The sequence below is a fragment of the Squalius cephalus genome (genome assembly GCF_949319135.1).
Source record: "Squalius cephalus genome assembly, chromosome: 16".
NCBI lineage: Eukaryota > Metazoa > Chordata > Actinopteri > Cypriniformes > Leuciscidae > Squalius > Squalius cephalus.
In genome coordinates, this window is record NC_137137.1 from 255001 (window position 1) to 261560 (window position 6560).

Below are 6560 nucleotides of genomic sequence, written 5' to 3' on the forward strand. Positions count from 1 at the left end.
TTTATTTCTCCCTCTCTGCTTTCTCCTGCTGTTCCGCTCCAGCGTCTCGGGAACTGTTGAGTGTCTGAGATCTAATGACAGTGAAGATCTCCAGTGTGTGTGTCGACCAGCAGGACAGAGTGTGTGTGTCGACCAGCAGGGGTTCTTTATGTGCTGCTGTCTCTAAGTGCACTCGTTCTCCCCGCTTACGGAGAACATTGCTGAATACAGTGGACAGGGTTATTAGAGCTAACTAACACTAAAAACAAAACAATACGCAAAAATTGTGTTACGTGAAATATAATAAAACATACCAAAACTGAAACAAACTTTTTTTTAGCTGGTTGCCAAGGCATATTTACATATAAAAATAATCATGAGCATCATATAAAAACAAGCATATAAAAATATTACGACAAAAATGCCAAAGAATAAAGACGTGTTTTGAATCTGGATTTAGAAGCGAATCTGAAGCATAAACTCAAAGCTTCATGTGTGAGACGATTGAGTGCTTCATAAGCAGATCTAGAGGAATATGGATCATCAACATGAACTCATCATCGACTCATGATTTGTTCCTGGCCTTCAGTGAACCTTTAGCATTTTTCATTAAAGTATTTTTTAAAATGACCTGATGTTATCACTACAGCGATGATGTCGCATTTGCATGATGTCAAACCAATCAAATATGAGAAATTCAGATTCAGCGGCTCTAAAAACAATAGAGTTATTCAGATCAGTTCAGTTGTGTTCAGTCAGATCAACAATATTACTGGATATGAGGAGTCGTCTTTAAAGAAGCAGATTTACTAGATCATGATGGCGTTCTTCTATTATTTCTAGTAGTTTTACAGAAGTTAAAGCTGAATGTCCCACACTGAGGAACGTAGTAAAGGTCAGGGTTCAGACATCAGGCTGCTGTAAGTGAAGTGGAGTATAATGGGCTGGTGATCCGTGTGGAGACTCATTGTGTTCGTCTGAAGACGTTCCTCTCGTTCTCCAGCGTCTCGTCTTCTATTCTTCTCCAACACTAACTCTTTCTCTCTGGCTCTCGTCTCTCTTTTCTCCACGTTCTGCTGTCGCCTCGAGACGAGAGCATCAAGACACTCATTCACATTCCTGAGTGAGACGTGTTTTCAGCCCACTGTTGTTTTAGCAAGTTTATGACCTCGAAGTGGCAGCAGACGAGCTCGCTTCAGTGGTTTCCATAGCAACGCTGATCTGCCAATCATCTGCTCTGAGCTTCATCATCAAGACACTAAAACAAAACGCTGATGTGTATCAGTTTCAGCTTTTCGTCCCATAAATGACTTATTGTATCAATTTCAGCTTTTCATCCATAAATGACTTATTGTATCAATTTCAACTTTTCGTCCCATAAATGACTTATTGTGTCAATTTCAACTTTTCATCCATAAATGACTTGTCAATTTCAACTTTTCATCCAATAAATGACTTATTGTATCAATTTCAACTTTTCATCCATAAATGACTTATTGTATCAATTTCAACTTTTCGTCCCATAAATGACTTATTGTGTCAATTTCAACTTTTCGTCCCATAAATGACTTATTGTGTCAATTTCAACTTTTCGTCCCATAAATTACTTATTGTATCAATTTCAGCTTTTCATCGCATAAATGACTTATTGTGTCAATTTAAATTTTTCATCCATAAATGACTTATTGTGTCAATTTCAACTTTTCATCCCATAAATGACTTATTGTGTCAATTTCAACTTTTCATCCCATAAATGACTTGTCAATTTCAACTTTTCATCCCATAAATGACTTGTCAATTTCAACTTTTCATCCATAAATGACTTGTCAATTTCAACTTTTCATCCCATAAATGACTTATTGTATCAATTTCAACTTTTCATGCATAAATGACTTATTGTATCAATTTCAGCTTTTCGTCCCATAAATGACTTATTGTGTCAATTTCAACTTTTCATCCCATAAATGACTTGTCAATTTCAACTTTTCATCCATAAATGACTTATTGTATCAATTTCAACTTTTCATCCCATAAATGACTTATTGTATCAATTTCAGCTTTTCGTCCCATAAATGACTTATTGTGTCAATTTCAACTTTTCATCCCATAAATGACTTGTCAATTTCAACTTTTCATCCAATAAATGACTTATTGTATCAATTTCAACTTTTCATCCATAAATGACTTATTGTATCAATTTCAACTTTTCATCCATAAATGACTTATTGTATCAATTTCAACTTTTCGTCCCATAAATGACTTATTGTGTCAATTTCAACTTTTCGTCCCATAAATGACTTATTGTGTCAATTTCAACTTTTCATCCCATAAATGACTTATTGTATCAATTTCAACTTTTCGTCCCATAAATTACTTATTGTATCAATTTCAACTTTTCATCCATAAATGACTTATTGTATCAATTTCAACTTTTCGTCCCATAAATGACTTATTGTGTCAATTTCAACTTTTCGTCCCATAAATGACTTATTGTGTCAATTTCAACTTTTCATCCATAAATGACTTATTGTATCAATTTCAACTTTTCGTCCCATAAATGACTTATTGTGTCAATTTCAACTTTTCGTCCCATAAATGACTTATTGTGTCAATTTCAACTTTTCATCCATAAATGACTTATTGTATCAATTTCAACTTTTCGTCCCATAAATGACTTATTGTGTCAATTTCAACTTTTCGTCCCATAAATGACTTATTGTATCAATTTCAACTTTTCGTCCCATAAATTACTTATTGTATCAATTTCAGCTTTTCATCGCATAAATGACTTATTGTGTCAATTTAAATTTTTCATCCATAAATGACTTATTGTGTCAATTTCAACTTTTCGTCCCATAAATGACTTATTGTGTCAATTTCAACTTTTCATCCATAAATGACTTATTGTATCAATTTCAACTTTTCGTCCCATAAATGACTTATTGTGTCAATTTCAACTTTTCGTCCCATAAATGACTTATTGTGTCAATTTCAACTTTTCATCCATAAATGACTTATTGTATCAATTTCAACTTTTCGTCCCATAAATGACTTATTGTGTCAATTTCAACTTTTCGTCCCATAAATGACTTATTGTGTCAATTTCAACTTTTCATCCATAAATGACTTATTGTATCAATTTCAACTTTTCATCCCATAAATGACTTATTGTATCAATTTCAACTTTTCGTCCCATAAATTACTTATTGTATCAATTTCAGCTTTTCATCGCATAAATGACTTATTGTGTCAATTTAAATTTTTCATCCATAAATGACTTATTGTGTCAATTTCAACTTTTCATCCCATAAATGACTTATTGTGTCAATTTCAACTTTTCATCCCATAAATGACTTGTCAATTTCAACTTTTCATCCATAAATGACTTGTCAATTTCAACTTTTCATCCCATAAATGACTTATTGTATCAATTTCAACTTTTCATGCATAAATGACTTATTGTATCAATTTCAGCTTTTCGTCCCATAAATGACTTATTGTGTCAATTTCAACTTTTCATCCCATAAATGACTTATTGTGTCAATTTCAACTTTTCATCCCATAAATGACTTGTCAATTTCAACTTTTCATCCCATAAATGACTTGTCAATTTCAACTTTTCATCCATAAATGACTTGTCAATTTCAACTTTTCATCCCATAAATGACTTATTGTGTCAATTTCAACTTTTCATCCATAAATGACTTGTCAATTTCAATTTTTCATCCAATAAATGACTTATTGTATCAATTTCAACTTTTCATCTCATAAATGACTTATTGTGTCAATTTCAACTTTTCATCCATAAATTACTTTTCAATTTCAACTTTTCGTCCCATAAATTACTTATTGTATCAATTTCAGCTTTTCATCCATAAATGACTTATTGTATCAATTTCAACTTTTCGTCCCATAAATGACTTATTGTGTCAATTTCAACTTTTCATCCCATAAATGACTTATTGTGTCAATTTCAACTTTTCATCCCATAAATGACTTATTGTATCAATTTCAACTTTTCGTCCCATAAATTACTTATTGTATCAATTTCAGCTTTTCATCGCATAAATGACTTATTGTGTCAATTTAAATTTTTCATCCATAAATGACTTATTGTGTCAATTTCAACTTTTCATCCCATAAATGACTTATTGTGTCAATTTCAACTTTTCATCCCATAAATGACTTGTCAATTTCAACTTTTCATCCCATAAATGACTTGTCAATTTCAACTTTTCATCCATAAATGACTTGTCAATTTCAACTTTTCATCCCATAAATGACTTATTGTATCAATTTCAACTTTTCATGCATAAATGACTTATTGTATCAATTTCAGCTTTTCGTCCCATAAATGACTTATTGTGTCAATTTCAACTTTTCATCCCATAAATGACTTGTCAATTTCAACTTTTCATCCATAAATGACTTATTGTATCAATTTCAACTTTTCATCCCATAAATGACTTATTGTATCAATTTCAGCTTTTCGTCCCATAAATGACTTATTGTGTCAATTTCAACTTTTCGTCCCATAAATGACTTGTCAATTTCAACTTTTCATCCAATAAATGACTTATTGTATCAATTTCAACTTTTCATCCATAAATGACTTATTGTATCAATTTCAACTTTTCATCCCATAAATGACTTATTGTGTCAATTTCAACTTTTCATCCCATAAATGACTTATTGTGTCAATTTCAACTTTTCATCCATAAATTACTTTTCAATTTCACCTTTTCATCCCATAAATGACTTATTGTGTCAATTTCAACTTTTCATCCATAAATTACTTTTCAATTTCAACTTTTCATCCATAAATGACTTGTGTCAATTTCAATTTTTCATCCATAGATGACTTATTGTATCAATTTCAACTTTTCATCCCATAAATGACTTATTGTATCAATTTCAACTTTTCATCCATAAATGACTTATTGTGTCAATTTCAACTTTTCATCCAATAAATGACTTATGGATTTCTCTGTGGGTACCGGTATTTCATATATGAGACTGTATTGTGACTTCATAAGTCATAATTTAAAGGTTTCATTTCATAAATACGAGTCATAATTTTAGCTTTTTATGCCATGAATTAAAAAAGCATGTTTTTATTTCTGCCGTGGAAGTGTTTCCACACGGACGTCTGCCAAGGTTTCTCTGGAGTCATTAGTGCGTTGCGTGTCTTTGTCTTAGAACAGCGTGTTTGCATTTGAAGATCCTGCTTCATATTTCAACTCAGCCAAGAACTCTAAAATTAGGACAGAATTCATGAATTCTTTAAAGCTGAACTGTGTGTGTTTCTCTCTCACACACACACACACACCCTACAGTAATTACACACCCGCTAATCCTGTTTCCCAAATCCAGGTACCCGCAGAGAAATCCATGTGGAAAATCCCATGGCTGCACATTTCCTCCATCTGCCTCGCGGATCCTCTTTCACACAAAGATCTGCGTTTGCCTTCAGCGTTGCCTTCACACAGTCACTCACACACACACACACACACACACACACACACTCGCAGTCACAGTCATTCCGATGAAAACGTGTCGAATTCTGTCTCCATTTACTCACATGGAAAAACCTCTTTCCACACGAGGAATATCACAGTGACCTCAAAACGCTCCACAGTTCCCTCAGTAAATAACAGCATATGGTTTGGAACGACATGAGGGTGAATAAATAATGACTGAATCCTCATTTGTGGGTGAATTATTCCTTTAATCCGTTTAGAGCTCGTCTGTTCATGTGTGTCGCTCGGCTCCAGTGTCTGAGGCTCTCGCTCGTTAAAACCCTTCATTAAGATTCACCCAAACATGATGTGTTTATTAGGACTGAGACACTGACACACGAGAGCCGCTGACGTCGGGATCTGATAGAATGACCCAGATCAGCTTTAGTCAGTTTTGGTAAAAAGCTCAAAACAAGATGAAAATAATATATTTATTAGGATTATGGTTTTCATGTGTATTGAACTGCATTGAGAAGCTTTACACTGCGAGAGAGAAGAGTGAAGAGTGTGATCTCTCCTTGCATTGTCAGCAGCATGATTATGAAAGTGGGCGGGGCAGTATGTAAATTGTGTCACAGCTGTAGGACACCTGGGACGGGGGAGGGGCTCATTAATTATGCATGAAGCTGGTGCTCTGGTTTCAGTGGGATCCGGTGAAGCTTCAGTAACCTACATACGTGATCCGTCATGAGAACACACACACACACACACACACACACACACACACACACACACACACACACACACACACACACACACACTCCAGCTGATGACATCACTTCCTCCCACTGGCCTGCCACTCATCCTCTCCAGCAGCACTCAGTGTCATGAATGATCGTTTGACCTCTGACCTTTGTGTCAATGGGGTCAGACTTTCACTGGAATCAGAGGCTGAGCTCGACATGAGCACATAAACATCTATATTCAGGCGTTTCAGCTGAAACATCAGTGCTTTAGAATATGAAGAGTGACATAAATAATCCTGTCGTTTTAATTATGAGTGTAAATGTGTTAATCAGGCTGGAGTCGAAGCGGCGCCGTCCTCGTGTTCGATGACAGAAT